At 39.6% G+C, this 21,724-nt stretch overlaps 1 protein-coding gene across 1 annotated transcript in view; it reads left to right on the top strand.

Moving 5' to 3' along the window:
* The window catches only part of Gmds (GDP-mannose 4,6-dehydratase), a 516,914-nt gene that overhangs the window by 382,652 nt on the left and 112,538 nt on the right, over positions 1–21,724 (top strand). The gene's annotated exons all lie outside the window — the stretch shown is intronic.

Genomic DNA, 21,724 nt, shown 5'->3' with positions numbered 1-21,724 from the left:
GACATTTTGTATAGTTTGGTAGGAAAACAGCATCAACTACAAGCTGAAGTATCTGATGTCAGTGATCCGCTGCTATATGCCAGCCACTATTATAGAAACTTTACATTCTTTTCTCCTTTTATTTTTTTAAAAATAAACCTATAAAAGAGGCATTATTATCCTTACTTTACAAGTAAGATGACTTATCCAGCATCCCCATCACTAAATAACAAAGCTGGGATCCAAACTTGGGTCCATCCACAGCTTTGACCTTCCTTATGTCTCCTCCATCCTTTTAGGAAGAGCCGACAGTAGGTCCCAGCACAGCCATCCTCATTGGCTACAGCTGAAAGTGAACATGGATCTTTGACTGTCAAATACAGTGCTTCTCAACTTGTGGGTCATGACCCCTTTGTGATCACCACAACAACTATATTAAAGGGCAGCAGCATTATGAAGGTTGAGAACCATGGTTCTAGTAACTTCTGTGTTCCAGAGTAGTTATAACTTCAGGCTCAGGGGTCTAAACTTCAAAACAATATGATAATTTGGAGAAGGATCAGGACCTCTGTAGCTTGTAAAATATATCAAATAATTGTATTTTAAAAGTGACTTTGTCTCATAAAATATGTCACTTTTACTTAATTTTAGTTTATATAGTATATGAAACTAATAAAGGATACTTGAGTAGCTTATTCACAGAACAGACATTCTTGGTATTGTCTGAAAATGAGGAGGAAAGCCCATGTGAAAGTTTATGTCGAACCACAGACTGACCAGGTCGAGCACTTAGGAAGACTCATTCAGTTAGCACTGTGGCAATTCTGTTTCTTACTAGATTGCAATTTTAAAGAAACATTATCAGAACACTTGACTGGTTGCTTTTGCTTCGTCTGATTAAATGGTCCTTTGTACTCATAAAGAAGACACATTGAATGATTACAGTTAAGACTCTAACATCTTGCTTTCACTTTTCTAGTAGAAATTTTTGCTTTACTACTCAATAGTTGGCTCTCAACACAGGAAGGCAAGTTTGACTTCATAAAACCAACAACTAACATTTACACAGTGGCTTCCCCTGACAAAGCAAGCACTGTTCCATACACTGTCTCTCCCCTGTGCTGGAGGTCATGTCACAGCCTCTAGATCTGTGAGGAGGAAGCTGCCATCCCACAACCACTGTGGTCAGTCCTATGGACAGTGTCTCCAATTTTAGCCTATACCTGTCCCATAGTCAAGTCTCCACCTACAAGACTGTCTCTCATACTCCTTTGAACCCTCATAGCTTTTAGTAACTTAAATTTGTTCTTCAGCAAAGCCCAATGGAAATCATGGTTTTATTTCCATAATTCAAAAATTTATAATACAAGGTCTAAAGAGACCAGTCAATCCCATGAAATCTCACATAGGAACAAACCCATGTGTGCATTCACACACTCATGTCATTTTCATGAAAAGGGAAGTTTGACTTTCCCCTATCCTCAAATAGTAAAGTTAATAACCGCTTTTAAAAATTAAGCAGATAGCTATGAAATGCTTGAAGATTTTATTTAGTATTCTTTATAAAAGATGAAATCATCAGAAACTTAAATTTAACTTAATTGTTATCTGAGCTAATGGATTTGGTTTGTTGGAAAATAAACAAATAGGGTTAAAGTTTCAGCTTCTGTTGCCCTGTTGGGTGATCTAGTAATTAATGGAATAGTTTTGTGACCAAAGATTTCACTGAGTTATACATTTTCAAAATACCCATGATGGAGGAAACAGGAATAACAATCAACCCCATCCCTACATTTCCTGGGTTGTTTTCATTTCTGCAATGTGTGTTTAACTTGTACTTTATATGAGAAGTAAGTTACCATAGGCTCAGACACCCTTTTCTTTCCTGAATTGGAGGAGTCTCTTAACTCAGTTTTTGACATTTGACATTCAGGCAGTTTAATTTTATTTACTCACAGAGTAGACTATATAAAGGTCTAATTCCTCTTTATTTGCACCTTCTTGCTGCCAATATGTAGTGTGTGTTGCTTCATGTTAGTCATCATGAAGTGTCTGTTGGCATAGTACACAGAATCACCAAGTCAAAACAGAGGACTTTTCTAGGAAATAATTATACCAATAGGTAACTAGCTTAAAGTATGATGTTGTAGCAAACCATTTTTATAATTGCACATTTTGCTGCCTACAGAATGTAAGACAATCCTAGTAAGCCACTTCCTTCAACCTGTACATACTGAATTTTATCTGTTACAGAAGTCAAGCAATAGTGAAAGGAATCCAAAATGGAAAATGTTGAGGCTAAAGAAATGACTCAGCAGTAAAGAGTACCTGGTGCTGTTGCATAGCACCTGGATTAGATGGTAGCTCCTATGTCAAGTGGCTCATAACTTCTTGTAACAACAATTCCATAGATTCAATGTTCTTTTCTGGCCTCCTTAAGTATCCACACTTATATGAACATGCCCACTTAAACACAAACACACACATGTATGTTTTTAAACAGAAAATGTCTAAAACTACAAAAATGAGAAATCCAAGTATATCTCTGTTAGTCTATAAATTGTCAGTAGGTAAAGAATAGTTATAAATTCCATTTTCACAAATTATAATATAAAGTAATATTAATTTCTGAGAATTTTATGCATATATACAATGTATTTTGGTCATATTCACTCCCTGCTCTTCCTACATCCATCTCCATCCCCTCCTAACTTACTGTCTTCTTTTTTTCTATCCACTGTTTCCAGTTTGTGCTGCCCATAGTCTACTAGAAAACAAAGTAAAACATACAGTGAGGCAGTACCTAATAAAGAACATCCCTTCATTGAAGAATGAACAGACATAGCATATCCTTAGTAGATGAAAATCCAAGATATGAATACAAATTTGTATTCTTTAGCATTTTATCTTTCAGATCTGTGAACACCTGCCACTTCTGAAATTCAAATATTTAGAACACAGAATTGTCAAGCCTGGTCCCAACAGATACATCTATAACACAACTCCTACACTTAAGGATTAGGGATCATTTCAGAAGGGTGGAAAGATTATAAAAACCAGAGGAACAGTAAGTTTGCTGTGAGACCGTCTCCTAGAAATGTCAGTAGCTATACCCATAAAGTCAAACCAGCATGGCTGCGTACACATGACCTGAACAAGGATGATATCAATAGACAAAACAAATGCTAAAAGGGGAAAACTCATAAGACCTCAACCACAGACAAAGAACTACAGGCAACTGAAGAATGCTGAGAGCAGAAGAAATAATCTTCCCTGGAGGAAGATCATACCAATTCGTTATTCAGTACCAACTGATGAGCTCTAAAAGTATATACATACAAGTCACATTATACTTTTTATATATTTAGCAATATACACACACATAAAACAACAGTTAAAGAAAAAGAGGCCATGAATTTGAAAGAGAACAGATATATAAGAGGGTTTTGGGAGGAAGAAAAGGAGAGGGAAATGATATAATATCAATTATCTCAAAACTTTAAATTTTAAAAGCAAATGATGAAATCACTGGGTTTATGCATATCTCATTGAGTTGTCATTTTAAATATTTACAATGTATTTCAAATATTTCTAGTTTTAATAGAAAGGATTTCCTATGACATTTTATGACTTAATAAATTGACATTAAATACTAATATGTTTACACACATACATACAATTAATGACTCATATTGCCTATGAAAGTTTGCTGTTTTCATGATTTTAAAGATATTTAAAATTCAAAGTGATGAAATGTTTATTTTCTTTACCTCTGAATCTCCTGCTTCATAAAGTAACACATGAGCAAACCATGTATTTATTTTAACATCAGTATATCCACTTTATACCTCTATTACAAAGCCAAGGTTTGTCCATCAGTGTTCAATGCATTCATCATCACAAGGATGGCATTGCAATCAATGAACTGTCACTGGAAAGTCAAAATACAAACAGCCAGCATTGCTATAGCAGCTTAAAGCTGGGATTAACTTGGATCACCTAGTCTTCTGCTTTTAATGAAATTCCCTCCCTTGTATTTTCATGTTTGGGAGAGAGTCCAAAGTTATCTCATGCTAATTTAGTTAGGCAGTGCCCTCCGGGGATGTCACAGGCTTCCCTGACCTCTCCAGAGGAGATGCAGTGAAGGGATGAGGAGAATTAAACATTCCTAAGAAATTGGAAAGCAGCAACCCCCCAGAGAGTTTGCAAAGAAACTAGCTCCAGACTCAGCTGCCAGAGCCTCAAGTCACCTTTTCAGCACTTACTTGAAGTCTCTCTCAGTCCCATCTGGCTTGACTCAGAGGTCAGTCCGGGGACTAGGGAGAAGTGGCAGCTCAGAGAAGAATTCAAGGGAGGTCCAGCTGAGGCACTTTCTGTTTTTGTCTTTTGCTATTCTCTACAGTACATTCAGGAAGATGGGCAGTCTTTTCTTCTTTGAAACACTCAGAATTAACTTTAGATGAACTAGTACTTAAACTTCTCAAATAGAGAAGCCCCTTTATTCTTCCAGGCTAGAATTTAAGACTTCTTGTTATTTGCATTGAGTAAGACATCTATGAACAGTTGCTTCGTAACTATGTATGCTGAAGAGAATGCTTTCTCTTATGCATCTAACAAAATGGGAGAGGGGTCTGGGAAATATTTCCAGTTCTAAAATCATATTCCCTATTATGGTTTATATTTCCTATGTAAAGAATTTCAGAAAAGTAGGAAAATGAGTATTATTAAATGTGGAGTCTACCTAATAAGCCACGTTTTATAAACTGTTCTTTTTATTTTCTCCAAACCTGGATTAAGTTCAGTGCTCATTGAATTGATGGTATGAGAGGGTAGTCTGGGGTTCCTGCACAACTTTACATTTAGTGTCAGATTCCTTAGAGAAAATAACTCCCCAGGGAATTCCTATAAGGCCAGATGCCCCAGATCTCACCCTTCAGCTGGGTATCAGCCAGTTGTTATGGTTTGAAATTTTGTTTCCAACATAACCCTGGTTTTTGTTTATTTGTTTTGGTTTTTTGCAGGGTTTTCTTTGTTTGTTTGTTTGTTTGTTTAACAAGGTAAATGGCAGCACACACCACTTGTAGCCAGAAGTTCTGGTGTGGCTGATTGAACTCCTTTTGTGCAAACAGTCTTCTGGAAAATTAAGCTGATTGCATCTCAGGAAGGGATTCACTGTAGGTGGTATCCTGACCCATCTCAGACCCACTGGTTCTAGGCAAAAGAAGTGAGAAGTCACTTTTCAAAGCAAGGCAATTTGTTCAGTAGAAAAAGTTAGCAGAGACTTTGAGATGAGAGATGTAAATATACTACCCGTTTCTTCATTGGCCGCCATTGTGATCCTGAAGGCATTCTTTCTTCACCATTTGATCTAGGAGCCAACTTACAAGACAGGTGTGGATTCTGACACCGAGCCTGTCCCCAGCTGGGAAGAACACCTCTTGGAAGCTCACTTTCTTTACTGCCAACACCCCCAAAAAAAAAAACCAAGAGTTCTCTGCAATACTATTCCCACTAGCTTAAGTTCCTAACTTCTAGGCTCTCCTACAAGAGAGTAGGAGAAGGGGAGAGGGAGTGAACCATCACAGTAATAATCACCATTACAAAGTCAAGCATCCTGATGCTGCCCGATGGAGTGGGGATGGTGGGTTTCTTATAAGACAAAAATCAACTCTGCTTCACTCACCTCCTCACCTCTAGCTTTGCTGCTATCTCTAAGCCCTGTCCCCAGGGTGTGAAGGGGTTAAAGGGTTATGTGAGCCCTCACCCACATCAGGGAGTGTCTCTGGGCACCAGAGAGAATCTGGCACAGGATGTGTTTTCATGGAACTGCTTATCAAAAACTAAGCTTCTGCTGTTTCGTTTCGACGGGTAGATGGGGTGGAAAACTGGCCGAGGGAGCAGGAAATTTGCCTTGTGTTCCTGCTCAGCCGCCATGTGACCCTGTTGCAGGTCAGACTTGTAAGCATGTCTCAGTTTCTCCATCTGTAAACTTAAACAATGAGTGAACCTTACTTTTCTCAGAAGAGTGTTGGGGAAAGCCTCCTGATGATTCTCTCCAGAGCTATGGCAAAAGAACACTTAGGCGCCTTTGTCCTGCTCTCTCGTGGGTTCAGGCTGCCCAGCTGCCCTCTTATCTGTATGAAAAGTTTTCAGACGACAGCCTTAAATGCTTATTAATGGGTTGTATTCCTACCTAACCTTGTTAACACTATCCCAGCTCTAGGAAGACAGTGGAGGAGCTAAGAGGCCTTTTGCCAAAATAAACGGTAAAGCTTGGAAACACTTGGGCCAAGATAATTAGGAAAATGATGTTGAATAAAGGATGGCATTAGGGTTCTGGTATGCTTACATTACAATCTGGTTCCAAACAGCACAATCTGCAGTGTGTGATCAGTTTTTAAAGGTTTTGTTTCTTTTACTTTGGTTTGGTTTAATTCGGTGTCTACCTGTTAAGGGATTTTATTTGTTTAAATCTTTTACTCACTGTTCTGTTTAGACTATACTTACAGGTATTTCTTCTTCTCTGAGAAGTCAAGGTGGAAAGATAGCTCTTTTTTTAAATCTAAATTACTATTTAGAAATGCTCTTTAACAAAAGAATGCCACTTATCAACAAATAATGCACCTCACTATTGAGAAAACAAGCCAACCACTTGGAAACACCTCCCTGTATAATACAAAATTATTTTCTTGAAATAGCAGAAACCTACATATAAGATTGCATGCGTGTGTACATGCGTGGGCATGCATACTTATGTGCATGTATGCATGCATGCGCACACACACACACACACACTGCCAGAGATATGTGCTTTTTTTTCAAAGTTTAACCGTACCCTACCCATTTTGGGCAGGGAGTCAGAAATTTATAAGGATGAAATGTTGAAGGCCCAGATTCTGTTCTAAAATGTATTTTAAAAGAATTGACTCTGAAAAATACTGTGTTTCTATGTTTGGTATGATAACATCCCAGGGAATTATCACATCATATCTTGAGGATCATTACGGAACACTGATCTCTCCGATAGTGACCCAGGAATTCTTTCCAATAATATTATTGTTTATAATAGCAAAGTGCTCTCCATTCATTATTGGATGGGATATCTAAAACCCTCAAACCTGTATAAGAAAATCATGGGTGAAATAAAGAAGTAGTCTAAAGCAACAAGCCTACCCAGCCACAAACCTAGCTGAGTTCTTTTCACAACATAATAGGGAAACTGTCCCTTCATGTCAATTCATTTTTCTATAAAAATACCCCATTTGGATAGATGAACATACACATGCCTCTCCGCTTGTCTCTGTGTCTTCAGTTCCCACCTCCTATACATGCTCCCCCCCCCCGGGGGGGTTGCTAAGCACTCATGTATGTATGTGTGCATGTGAGGGGACCAGAGGACAACCTTGGGTGTCTTTCCTCAGGAACCATCTGTCTACCTTTCTTTTTGAGGCAGTCTCTCCCTGCACTAGACTCACTGTTCTACTAGGTGAGCTGACCAGTGAACTTCAAGGATTCTTCCATCTCTGCGCCTGCCCCAGAACTTCCATTACAAGCACAGGCCACCATTCCTGGCTTCTTATGTTGGTGCTGGAAAAAGAACTCAGGTTTTCAAATAAGCCATCTCTGCAGGTCCACAGTTTTGTTGTTTTGAGTTCATGCTTTTACATTTCTGCTCCCAAATCCTCCCACAGGTGTAAGAGTACATTCTATCATGTATAAAAGTACATATGTTATTGTAGAAAAGCTTCCTAAACTGCTGGTGCTGCTTTTATTGCTGAGAACAAGATTATTTCAGACAAATAAACACAACATTGTCTTCACTCTTAATCTCCAGCCTTGTGATTGTACTCCAAGAAATAGGGCTAGACAAGAGCAGTCAGGACTGGAGTGTTTCTCCTCTCCTGTTGACTTCTAGATACCCTCCAATTGGGGTTGCAGGGGCAGAACCAGCAGGTGGCGCTATCTCCTCCTGGTGTGCATCCTCCTGAGCCCTGGCACTGTGCATATTTGGGAGCAAATGGTTAGTCCCTGCCCCTTTCCATGGTGGACCTAGAAAAGTTCCAATCTAACACTAGACAGCAATTAGTCCTTCAAGAAAAAAACTGGTTCCCACTGCCTTAGCCATCATGATGCCAACTGGAATATCCTGTTGTCCCTATTGATTGCCGCAAAGCAAACACACAATCCATTGTAGAGGTAGGAACACAATACTTGGGCGTTTTTTTCTTTTTTAATTCCTGTGTTTCCTGGAGTGCATTACACACAGAGCAATCTATGTGAAAGAAAATAGAAAGGAAGGAGCAATCATGGTGCTGTCACTTACCCGTTTGTTCTCACACTGACCCCACTCCCTAATATCTGCACTCTCCATCTGTAATCCAGCCTGATAATGAGAAGAGTGCCCCGAAGGGGGCATTTGTCACTAGGCAGTCACATTACTCTCAGGGAGACCCTGGGTCTTTATTCCTGTGTCTTTGGAGAATTGATTTACTGGAAGTTTATCTGTAAGACTTAATTCGCTGATTCTTCAGCCTAATTGTACCATCCTCATATTCCACTCAAAACTGAACTGATTCTTTGCTGTTGTAGCTCAGAGGATGCACTCTAGAGGACAGAACATAGGAGCTAGTAAGTTGGGAAGAGACGGCTGGGTTTGTATTCTGAATGACCCATGCTCCACCTTAGAGTCCCTCAAAGCAGGCCTGGCAGCCTTTGACACCCTCACCTGCCTTGTTTTCCCCCTCCAGCTTCAGAACAAAGTTTATCAAAACTGTAAGATGTGCAGCATGATTACCACCCGTGTCTACTAGCTCACTCGCTGGAGCAGTGAAAGTGTGCCAGTGGTCTGGAGACATGTAGACTACTACAAAATTGCCAGCTTTTAAGAATACTGATTTTTAATTTTCTAGAATAGTAAGTAGATTCTCTTTAATGACATTTTTTAATAAAGTGATCACCATTCCATAGGATCTCAAAGCAAAGACTAAAATCTAGAGAAATGGTGTTAAAATTTGGTTTGAGTTTTGTCAGTTTGAGTCATTCTGAAAACTTTGCACCAAAGTACAATGCAGTGAAAACACCATCTAGTTCTTTGAGAGCAGTGAGTGTGAATGTGCTGGGCGCAGAACATGCCACTGGAAGACTGAACATCGCCAAGCTCCCCAGGAAGGTTCAGATCACAGTTAGTATCTGCCTTTCATAAACACCACTCAAAGTGCTCTTTCTCTGAAGGTTGGAGACCGAGAGAATGAAGCACACATCCTCTCCAAGCCAAGAGTTGCGTCATTAGCCCTGTGTGATCAATAAGTACATTGTGGTGGTGATTTCATAGCTGATTAGCTGATGTGTCTACAAGCCAACACTTGACTTGAAAGGCTGGTCTGGCTGCTCACTGTGTGAGCGTGGCCTTCGCTAGCCTGCCTGGCAGCCAGCTCTGAGCTGCGCTGTCCCAACCGCAGCCTGGGTACAGCCCTCAGTTTCATCGTGAGTAACCCCATCAGCCAGAGCCTGCACTTCTGTGAAAGAATGGGCATTTTGTCTTTTCAGTCAGTACCAAACGACAAGATAATTAGTATTAGGAAGAAGAAAAAAATGAATAGAAGCTATTTCCGATACCTGATTATGGACATTTCACCTTTAATAGAGATATATGGGAACAGCAAGCAGTGAATGTGTGACAACACAGAAAGGTTAACTGATAGAAACTACCAATGTGTCTCTGGCGATGCTAAAAGACAGTGTTCCTTGGCTTTTCTGGAATTGATTTCCATTGTGTTGCCTTTGATTTATGTCAAGATCTGAGAGCTCCATCTTGGAGATTTTGCATTCTTCTTACTGACTTTGATTCATTTCTAATTAAGTAAAGGTTTTAGTTTTGTCTCCTTTAGATTTTGTTTGTTTTTTCCTCTGGTATTTAATATCACCAGATGTGGGGTAAATAAACCATTGTATACCTGAGGAGAGAAAAGTGGGAGGAAAACTGAATATGTTAAAGATTCTTGCTTTTCATTACTAGTGAGATTGCCCAACTGGAGCATCTCTGCTTTATTTTGCCTCCAGCCAACATCTGATGATCTGTAATAAAGCACTATGCAAATATTTTAATATATTAAAAGAACAATATTTTGACAGTCATTCTTACAAACAAAAAATACAATACAAAAATAGTGTTCAAGGAAACAATGAAGATACTGTTTGTTCATTCATATAAAATGAAAGTTAAAATGTATTATATTATATTAACAGAAAAGAGTTCTCTTAGATCTTAGTCTTTAACATTACTTATCCTGTATAATAGTAATAGATTTTTTTGTTAGCAATACAGAGCAATTATTGATGCTCAATATTGGTGCTGGTCAAATTATTGAAATTTTAGTCACCAAAAACAAGTAGTAACTTCCCGTGGTCTAATAAATTACAAATTTCTTTAAAGATTCTTTAAAAATATTTTTAGCTGTCTCAAAGTTTTCAAATACTCAAGAACATATTTTGATAATGCTAATTTATCATAGGCTTTCTTTTCTAGATTTTGTATAGTTATGTATGCTTAAAATTTTTTAAAGTCTCCCATGTCCCTCTCTATATGTTTTAGTAATATGTATATAGAACAGATTTTTTATTTGTATTTTAAATATTAGAGAACAAAATGGGCTATCTTGTTCTTTAGTTTTGTTTAGGATGGATTTGCTCTTATTAAGGAAGGTACGTGTGTGTGTGTGTGTGTGTGTGTGTGTGTGTGTGTGTGTGTATGTGTGTTGAATTTCTCCTGTGTTGGTGTGCTCACACATAACTGTTAGGATCAATATTTTCTTAAATGTGGATGGCGTCCCTTTTTATCTGTGTTGATCAAAAACATTTTGCAGAACCAACAGCGAGGAATCTTTGTAATAGACACAAACTAAACCAAGGCAGGTAGAGCAGTTTGACAACCCATGGAACAGAGCTCATTTACTGATTATAGTGGGCATTTTCAATTTTAGCAAATAAAATTACAGAATGAATTACAGCTATTCTATACAAGCATATTTTTAAGAGCACAAATAGAAAAGTGACTTTCAACTGAACACTGTGACTTTTGTAATTGTACTCTCTAGGGATGCATATTTGAAGCTTTTCCATGAATAAGTCAAATGAGACACTAGGTTCCCTATTACTAAAATGGTCATCAACCTTGCTCACTATTGCTGTTATTGTTACACAAGAGCTGAAGGATGGTCACAGACAGTAGCACACTGATGAGCAACAACCCTGCTCTCATGCTAACACCTTTTCCATGGCAGAGTACTCTTGGGTTGTCACTAGGCACGTGGTGCTTCCCCACTGAATCCTCCAGTCACCCCTTAGAAACAGATACATGACTTGTCCCTAGGCTTGCAAGTCCATAACTCATGCTTGGCCTCTAGCTGGCTTCGGTCTGAGTTGGTTGGCACACAGAACAGAAACCAACTCAATTAAAGCAGAAAGAGATCTGTCATAGGAACCCTGGGTGTACTTCTCAGGCTCAGAATGTAAGACTTACTTTGTTCAATGCTTCTGTCCTCTTCTCTCATTCTCCTTTCTGATTCCTCTACTCTTACAAGTTTCTTCTTTTGTGCTTATGTTCCCTGGGCAGTCTATCCCTCTCTATCAGTATGGAGCAGGCTCCAGAAGCCTCAGTGCATACTGCCTTGTTGGCTTGGTTCAGGGTCTAGCATCTTTGACACTGTGATAGATCCAGACTTGTCAGGTCTCCATCCATCATAAGGAAGTTGGTTAGTCAGGAAGCACTGGGACAAGTCACCTTGTTCAGTGACAGCTGGAGTGGTGGGCAGGGCCAGTCTTACTAACTGGGAGGAAAGCTTTATTTAGAAAGGAGTCATGACTGCTGGCTCACAGACACCACAAAGAATTTAGGTCTTTTCTACATAAGTTTTGAAAGTCCCCAACTCAGGCACAGCATCTATTTTGTCTGTCCCTTCCGAGAACATCTCCAGAGCCTAGCATCTAGCAGGCAGTCCATAAATGTTTTAACTACTTAATCTGCTGTCGGGGTCAGCCTGCGACAGTTCCTCACCTGCTCTTATGACACTTTCTCTAGGAAATGTTCTAGCACAGTGCAGCAGAAAGCACTTGAGGGAGCTGGAGCTCCAGCCCCAGCTCTGCGCTGAAGTGGGCGTGTGACTGTAGGCGAGCCACTTAATCTCTCTGGTTTCAGTTGCTTCATCTTTAGAGTGAGTTGAATTGAATGAGAACACCTCTGAGGCCCCTTCCAGCTATAAAATTCTGTGGCTCTGACTAACTGACTTGGGATTTAACTCACCCCACCCTGTAGGCTGTCCTTCCCTTTGCCATTTATGGGTACAAGAGTTTTGTCACAGGGATGGACCAGTCATTCTCCCAAGCTACATAATCATTGCCATCACTCTTCTCCTGATAATAAGTAATAGGGATTTTTTTTAGCACTTCCTATGTCATGGGCACACTTGCAGACACTTTAGATGTTAGCTAAGTTATTCTTAAACCAACCCCATAAGATAGGATATTCTTTAACTGAGTAGCAGGTTAGTTTATCATCAGTTACTTGTAAGCAGCAGGCTGGAATTGAATTCCAGGTAGTCTGGTGCCAAGCCTTCCCCAAGAGAGCTGTAGGTATGTTCAGAGCAGCACTCTAGCCTCCCCATGGACTAGTTGTATACACATGCTCTCTAGAGCCATCCAAGCCTTTCAGTCAGGATCCTCTGGGCTAAGGAGGGCCAGCCATATCTTTAGATCTTCCACATGATTCTGATGTGTTCTAAAATATGAGAATTCTGCTCCTTTTATCACATTTCATTAAACCCATAAATGTTCTCTGGGTGTTTATGACAGGTATTGTGAAAGGTAATAGCGTATATACTCTCCTTGCTATTTGTGGATAATCGAGGCAGGCATTCAAATGCCACTGCCAGTACAGGTGAACCTGAATATGCTATTTTTCAAGCTCATTTACTTTCCTGGGTTAACATGATTGATGAAGTGGATGCAGAAGTCAGGGTGTGGACACAGTGAGTCAAAATGAGGGACAGATAGGATTATTTCTCCAGAAGTGTTCTTCCTCCACAAAATCCTGTAGTCTCCCAGCAGGATTGTGCAGGCAGGATTAGGGTAGTGTATCATATAGTAAGCAACCTTCTATCCTTAACCGGAAGCCCGCTCTTTGTCTTGCACTGCCCAGCATGGCATGCCCTCATGTGGCCACAGAGCTCTTCTGATTTGAACTGTACTATAAGTGCAAATATTTAGAAAATAGTAAAGGTACGTAAAATACCTGTATGATGTTTATACCAGGATAAAATACTAATCATATTGGATTAAATAAAACATTAAACTAGTTTCTTCTCTTGCTTTTGTAATGTGGCAGAAAGAATTTTTTTCAGATACAAAAATTTTAAACCCTTTATATATGGGCTGATCCTTCCCTGTATATTAGTACATTAGTAGTTATTGGAAAGGAGGGCCTATAGCAACACTGGGACCTGCTATTGAAAAGAATGTAGAACCAGCCCAGAAGTTAGATTCTCAAGGTCAGACTCGGTGATTTGGACCAGCTTGATGAGTATGGTCATTGAAAGGCAAATAGATTAGAAGAGATTTACATATCATAGCCAGGAGCTAAAGCAAGGAGGTGGCCAATAAGGTGTTCACAAGTGTAAAGAAACTTCCTCTACCATTCTTAAGGCTTGTATATTGCTCCTGCTGAGCTAGACACTAATTCTAGAATGGCTTACCTGAGTATTTGAGTGGGAGCAGGTAATTGGAAACACCTGGCTGAGGTAGGTGGCTGGGTGTGCTCCAGGAAACAACTACTTCTGGGAAGTATGTTATGACAGTAGTGATGTTGGGGCCAAGTTATGGTGACCTGAAAGTGAGCTTCTACATCCCAGGTGCCAGTCTCCGAGTTATTTTTCCATCATGTAAACTAATGATTGGACAATTTAAGAATATATGGAACTTCTCAAAGAAACTGAAAGTGTAGATCAGGAATGCTGCTGCATTCCTGTAATGTCATCCAGAGGCAGAGCAGGCTCTTTCCAGTACCAGGACAGCCTGGGCTACATGTGGTAGGTTCTTCTAGAAATCATTGTTATAACCCCACCCATCCAGCACATCTCTTTGCAGTATGACCATATCCATAAGAAAAGAAATTCTATTTTCCCTATGTTTGATAGTGAACTTATTGTAACTAAAAGCTTGCATAGAAAGTGATAGATAGCAGCTAAATAGGTTTGCTGCTCCCTCCCCCACCCCATAATCAGTTTTTCCCCAATTGAAAAAGTATAAAAACAGATATATTGAGCAAAGCAACTCTTGAGTGGTTTTACTGGTCTCAGAGAGGCCAGAAGAGTCTTGCTCACTGAGCCAGGGCAGGAGAGTTTTATAGATTGTAGGCAAGGGGTGATGATGTGTCTGCCACAAGCTGGGTTTGTGCCCAAGTATAGTTAAACTAGAATGCTTAGATGGAGACTTGGGAGCTTAGCAGCAACAGTGGAGGAAGCTGCAGTAATCCCAAGAATACAGAACTAGTCTTTTGGTGCCTTTCTTTTGTTAGGAAAGTCTCTGAGCTGGCAGGGTTTGGAGAGAGAGGAAGAGCAATAGGGCAGAGTGAGGCTTCCCAGATCATACAGGGGCCAACCAGAAGCTCCAACAGATCATCAGCTTCCAGGACAAGCTCTTTTAAGGCCTTCAGCTCTGTTCACAATGGGAACAGATACAATGTAAAGAAACTTGAGCCAGGCTGATAAATAATGGGAGGCCATGTCAGTGAAGAATGACCATGAGGAGTCCTGAATGTAGGTAAGACTATAAGCACTGCGATCTAGGAGGGAAGCCATCACCATTCCATAATTCCATAGTCCAGCCTGTCCAGGCAATATCACAAAGAATCAAGAGGAGCCATGTCCTCTGACTCCTCCAGAAGTTCTGAGCAACAACAACAACAACAAAGTCACTATGTTTTATAATAGTTTATGAAGTCACAATAGATCAGTTTAACATTTATTTTCATGTTTACTTTTTCACTCAGGTTCTTTTATACATCATTTTTAAACCTAAAAAGTTTTAATTAAAAACACCATAGAAATTGCTCATAGGTACTTAACTACATATGTGTTAGTATTATCTCAATTATCCTTATAGTTAAGGTTTGTTCACTGACAGTAAGCCAAAATTATTTTTAAAGATACTTTTAATCCCAGCCGGGCGTTGGTGGTGTACACCTTTAATCCCAGCACTCGGGAGGCAGAGGCAGGCGGATGTCTGTGAGTTCAAGGCCAGCCTGGTCTACAGAGCAAGTTCCAGGACAGCCTCCGAAAAACAAACAAACAAACAAAAAGATACTTTTAATCCCACTGGATGAGAATAAGACCACTACCACAGTTTTTGAGCCGAATTTGAAGCAAGCTTTATTAGATACTGGCCAGGACAATGAACACTACCTAGGTCTTTACCTGGGATTCCCAGAGTATGAATTACATTATAAACCCTGGATTACATTAGTTAAGGGCTTATAAAGCTGAACCCCACAAGGCTATGTTCTTTCTGCCTTTGTCCAATCAGAGGCAAACATACATCCTGACATACTTCCTCTCTGTGTACCTTCTCCAAGCACACAACCTGTACAGTTGGGACAACCAAGCTTGTTTATAGAAATGTAAATGGTGGCTTGTTGTCTTACATGAACAATACCCAGTAGCATTCCAGAAAATTATCTATCCTTGGGCAAGTGGAGCTTACAGGTTGGAGGCATGTTTATTCTATAGATCTCTTAAACATAGTAATTTAAACTTAAAACATAATGTTAACCCTCAATGAGGTATGAAAGCTGCATTAATCCATAAATATAGAGATAGGAATTTAGAAAGCAGCTTGATACTATTTCCATTTATCAAAATAACATTAGTAGATTTATCCATAGGGTCTGTGAGCTCTGCAACCATGGATTCTTGGCCATATTTACAGTACCATGCATATTTCTCCTTCTATGGAATAGGCATCAAGCCCAATCAGAATGTGGTTGATTACCCCCATATCATCTGTGCTAATATTCTACTGTGGAGGCACGGATAATGCTTCAAATATAAGTTAAATATAATTTGCGGGGAGAGTCACTTACACAAGAAGCAGATGACTGCCGAAGGCTCCCGCTCTATAAATCCACACAGGCTGTTCCCTGTGACCCGACCTGACACAAGAGAGAGCCAGTCCCCAGACCTAAACTCACTCCCCGTTACATCCTCACCTGTGACCAAGCCCAAATGAGCATGGTCAGCGCTACAGATGCAGGCAGGGTCAATATCTCACTACAATTTTAGTCTAAAGAAAAAGATTTAGACTTGATACAAAACTATATACAAAGATAGCAAATATCAAGTATGCTCTAAGAGAAGGAAAAGTAAGAACAAACACACTTAAGACCTATTGCCAATGAAGCAACTAGAGGAAAAGGCAAGAACTATATAGCCAGTCCTAGGGTAAAGGCATAACAGAGATTACTATAGAGTTGTCTTAAACTGGAAAGTTTAAATCTTGTACCTAATATTTCTATCTAGAAAGAGAGAACAATAAGACCTGAGGAGGATAACAATACTAGGGTAGGCAGGAAGTGCAGGCAAGTAACTTCCAAAAGGTGCAGCGAAGACAGAAATAACAGGCTACCTGGACAGCCACCTAGAGTCTCACAGTAGCATAGGAGCAACCAGCTTTGGCTAAGGCCTGGAGTATCTGACTGACCAACACAGAAGCAGGGAGGTAGAAAGGCTGTCTTACCCTGACTTGGCAAGGTTCAGCAGTCTTCTAAATTATCTCCTGTAAGCACAGTAGGACAGCATGTTCAAAGTCAGTGGTGGAGGTGGGGCCAGTTCTTTGCCCAAGAGGCCATTAGCTGAGGAGAGAACAGACTCCAGAAGGATTGATATCAGTGCTCAACATTTTCTCTGTGACTTCTGGGTCAATCATTCATATATTATTTGCAACTTTGATGTAGCTGAGATTGGTCTTGAATTCCTGATCCTTTTGCTTCTGCCTCTCAAGTACTATAATTACAAGTGTAAGCCACAACACCTGCTTTTAAACAATAAAGGGCAATTCTTTATATACTCATTCATAGCATATGATGTTGAACATTATAGCCAGTATGTTATATGACCCTAATCTTTTGAGACATTGTGTGTTAAAATGAATGTAAAGAGAGAAATATCATATTAAATGACAAAACTATTTGAATTCACTATTCTCTCCTTTAAACATTATGAAATAAATAACAGCAAAAGCTGTGTAAGAAATAGCTTTGTTTTAACAGTGAAATTGGCCATAACAAATTACAAGATAGTATTAAATGTGGGGCAGGTGCCATTAAATTTTGTAGGAAAATACACACACACACACACACACACATACACACAAACAGCTGAGTAATAATTCATTGTGTAAATGTACTACATTTTCTTTAGCCATTCTTACATTGAGAGACAAGTAGGTTGTGTTCAGTTTCTGGCTGTTGTGAACAGAGCGGCAATGAACATGGTTGAGTAAGTGTTGTTCTGGTATGGTGAAGTGTCCTTTGTGTATATGCTTAAGACTGGTATAGCTGGATCTTGAGGTAGATCAACTCCCATCTTTCCATGGAACCTCAATATGAATTTCCATAGTGGCTGTGCAAGTTTGCACTCTCAGCAGCAATGGAAGTGTGTTCCCCTTGCTCCACATCCTCAACAGTATAAGCTGTTACTTGGGTTACTGTTCTGAGACATTCTGACAGGTATAAGATGAAATCTATCTTGATTTACAGTCCCCTGATAACTAATGATACTGAACATTTTTTAAAGTGTTCTCGGCCATTTGAGTTTCCTTTATTGGGAGTTTTCTGTTTAGGTCTGTACCCCCATTTTTTAAAATTGGATTATTTGGTATTTAGTTCCTTGAGTCCTTTTTTTATATTTTGGATATTAATCTTCTACTCTATATGAAGTTATTAAAAATCTTTTCCACTCTGTAGGCTGCCACTGAATGACATTATCCTTTGCCTTTCAGAAGTTTTTCGGTTTCATGAGGTTCCACTTATTAATTGTTGATCTTAAGAATTTCCTATCTATTAGTTCTTCCTGCTCAGTAACTGTATCTTTAAAATATCTAAAGGACCTTCACTCAATGCCATCTGTATACACGTTACTGGGTTTGCCCATGTATAAGTTGAGAGACTCATCATGCTGGGCTATATTTTTATGCTTCATCCTAGTTAGTTTTATTTTTCTTAATTGGATTATTGGATTTTTTTGTCAGAAATGTTGAGGAACTAGGCATAGAGGCACATGTCCGCAATTCTAGTACTTGGGAGGTAGAGGCAAGGAGGATCAGGAGTTCATGGCCATACTAATTTGAGATATCCTGAACTTTATGAGAGTCTATCTCAATACAAAGCAAAGTCATAGTAGACAGGCTTTCCTGAGCTAATCCTGAGACTTACCTCCATGAGTTACACAGAGGCTAAGGCTTGGCATACCTTAATCCATTGAGGTGCCAACCCAGACTGTGACTACCAGGCTATCATTAGGAAAACTTCAACAAAGTAAAATCTAAATATAAAATAGACATGAAAGGAGTCTCATGTGACATCCTTCATTTCAAACTTTACTTTTGCCTTGTTCCAATTCTCCTTTTTGGAGGGAGCATAGTTCAACACAGGGTTTCTCTGTGTAGGCCTGGCTGTCCTGAAACTCCCTCTGTAGACCAGGCTGGCCTCAAACTCAGAGATTCACCTGCCTCTGCCTCTCAAGTGCTGGGATTAAAGGCAGAGGCCACCACTGCCCAGTAAATTCACCTTTTCTTAATCATTGTTTTACCATAGATTTTTTTTTAGTTGGTTGGTAGGTTAGTCAGCTAGTTTGGTCTGATTTTTTTTCTTAGTGAAGATTAAACCCACAGTCTTGTATTTGGTGTTCAAATTCTCTACACTGAGCTGTGTCTCCAACCTGGATGGTTTATATTACAATTAGTTCTTAGATTTTTCTCCTCTATATTATCCATATACATATATATAATTACTGTTTTATGACAATTATCACATAAATACACACAATGAATAAATAGCTTATAAGCACAAAAATGCCAAGCTTAACATAGCAGCAGTCAAATGCACATAGTTAAACATCACCTTGATTAACCAGTCTTGTTATTCATAGTGCCAACTCAGTTAATCAGTGTTCATGGCTTGGATACTGAACTGGAGATTAATGGCAAAGTGGAAGCAATTGTAGGATCCGGATTTTTAAGACAAACACACATCATACTCCAAAAGGCATGCATGGAATCAGTGTAGTCAGTCGTCTGTGGTGATGTGCTTCTGGTGTTCTCCTTCACTGGACCACTGTGAGCAGCCACTGGAGCTGGCAACTTACTGAGCAAGGAAGACTTATCAGAACCTACTGAAACTCTTGTATTCACATTTATCATTTGAAGAGCTAAACAGAAGACTATGAAAGGGGTTTTTTGTCTGAAACTTAAAAATGTAAAATCTTTTATTTCTTTCAGATTTCTAAAACAGGTTAACTATATAGTTATAAGAAAACATATTATGAATATAATATCTACACCCATCTCAACTTGGCTATCACATGTCAGTTGTACAGCATCAGAGTTCCCTTAACCTCATGGGCCTTGAATGCAAAATATACTGAGATATGAGTTGAATACTCTATTGTTCTCTTGACACTGAAGGATATTTTCATGGGGAAGAATCTTACTCTGGTACATCTCTCAAGTGATTTGCTTTCCTCCAAGTGCAATGGATGAAAAAACAAAAGAAGTGTGTGTATATGTATGTGTGCTGATGCATTGTGTGGGGGCTGGTAATCAGGTCAAGAATGAAAGTAATAAGTATCTGAGGAAGTGTCTAAGTCAGTCACATCCTTTCAGGGCACCAGAAGAATGCCTGATGACTCCTGATTTTCCTCTTTGATTCCTTGAGAGACAGAAAAGAACAGTGGCTTCTAAAACATGTAGCCTTATAACTGCTTCTGTCTCCAAAAGCCAAAGCTAGGTGGTGATTTGCTCATAGCCCATGGCCTAACCTGTCATTGGTCGTGTGGTCCCACATGTGAACAGGAAGGTGAGAATGGATGAACTCTCGCCTCAGTTGTGTCATCCATCAGAGAACAAATGGAGCAAATCCATGTGTGCAACTGAACACGGAGGTGAGGGCTGTGTCCTCCTCACACAGGGGCCTTTGTCTTCTGTACATGATCTAGCATTAAGAGGGGATGCACTGGGCCTCGACTTTGTAGCAAATTACTAACCCATTATCATACTAGAACACAGAATCGTTTATCTTCTAATCCAGAGTGTCACCTGTTCTTCATTTACCAGTCAATAATCATTAATTATTCTCTGTGGAAATTTAAACAAAGGCCTTTCCTCTGTTAAAAACCAGTAAACTCTTTAGCAATAACAAATAGATCTGGAATTGTATATCCTTTCCCTTCTCATTCCCAGACTGGAGTCTGGCACAGAATGAACTGTAGAGGAAATGCCTAGAAATTGATAGGTCAAAGGCCCCAGATAGTCTGATGGAAAGAAAAGAGCAGACTCTTGGCTCTGGCCCTTGAAAGCAAGAGGCTCCCACTGATCTCCATGCCTGCCAGGAATATACAGGTCCTAAGGACCTGACCTTACCTCATGTAGACAGAACTACAGCAACCAGAAACCACTCTTATCCTTTCATTTCTACTAAGCCTTTGTTTCCTTCCACATGAAAGAGAGAGAGAGAGACAGGCAGACAGACAGACAGACAGACAGAAAGAGAGAGAGAGACAGAAAGAAACAGAGAAAGACAGACAGTCAGAAAGAAACAAGGAAGGAAGGAAAGAAAGGAAGAAAGAAAGAGAGAAAAAGAAAGGAGATTAAAAAATCATCTGAGTGGTCCTGAAATGTCCACTAAAATGTTGTTTTTAGAATGGAAATCTGAGTCAAACATACTTGATTATATTTACTCTGCTCACATCTAATCCCTCAGACAAATGTTCAAACGGAAATTCTAACTAGAAACATAATTTTCTATAAAACTCTAAATAGTTTGATAAAAGCCAAAATGTGTGTGCATGCATATGCATACATGTATGTGCCTTGGCATGCTGCAGGCTTTCACCCACTCAAGAGAGGTAAAAGGGTTGCCTTAGTTGGGAAGGACACCAAAGGGCAGCTTGGGACCAGATAGGGCACAGTTCTTTGTGTGGTTGGTTCACAGTGAGACAGCAAGATCTCATCCCAGCAGCTAGACTCAGGACTCTGGTCCAGAACATGGTAACAGAGTTCAACTTTTTGAGACAAATTAGGAGAAAGCATATATTCCAAGTCATGAGGCACATGATCAATCAGAGCCTACTAGGAGCCTAAGGTCTGTGCTCATATGTGAATACCAGCAAGCTACACCTTTGTTTTAAAAAAATATTTTTGGGTGTGTGTGTGTATGTGTGTATGTGTGTGCAGGTGCCCATGGAAGATAGAGAGGTCAGATACCTGGAGCACTGGAGCAGGCAGTTGGCCCTGCCTGGTGTGAGTACTAGGAATCAAATTCCTGTCTTCTGGGAGAGCAGTGAGTAGTCTGACATTGATCATTTCTCCAGACCTATAATCTGTATCCATATATATATATACATATATATATATATATATCCTATACAGTTGATAGGTAACTCTAAGCTATGCAAACTGTAGACCTACTGATAAATGCTTTTCT

The sequence above is a fragment of the Mesocricetus auratus genome, unplaced genomic scaffold (genome assembly GCF_017639785.1).
Source record: "Mesocricetus auratus isolate SY011 unplaced genomic scaffold, BCM_Maur_2.0 Super-Scaffold_100013, whole genome shotgun sequence".
Lineage (NCBI taxonomy): Eukaryota > Metazoa > Chordata > Mammalia > Rodentia > Cricetidae > Mesocricetus > Mesocricetus auratus.
This window is presented reverse-complemented; position numbering and strand designations above follow the sequence as displayed.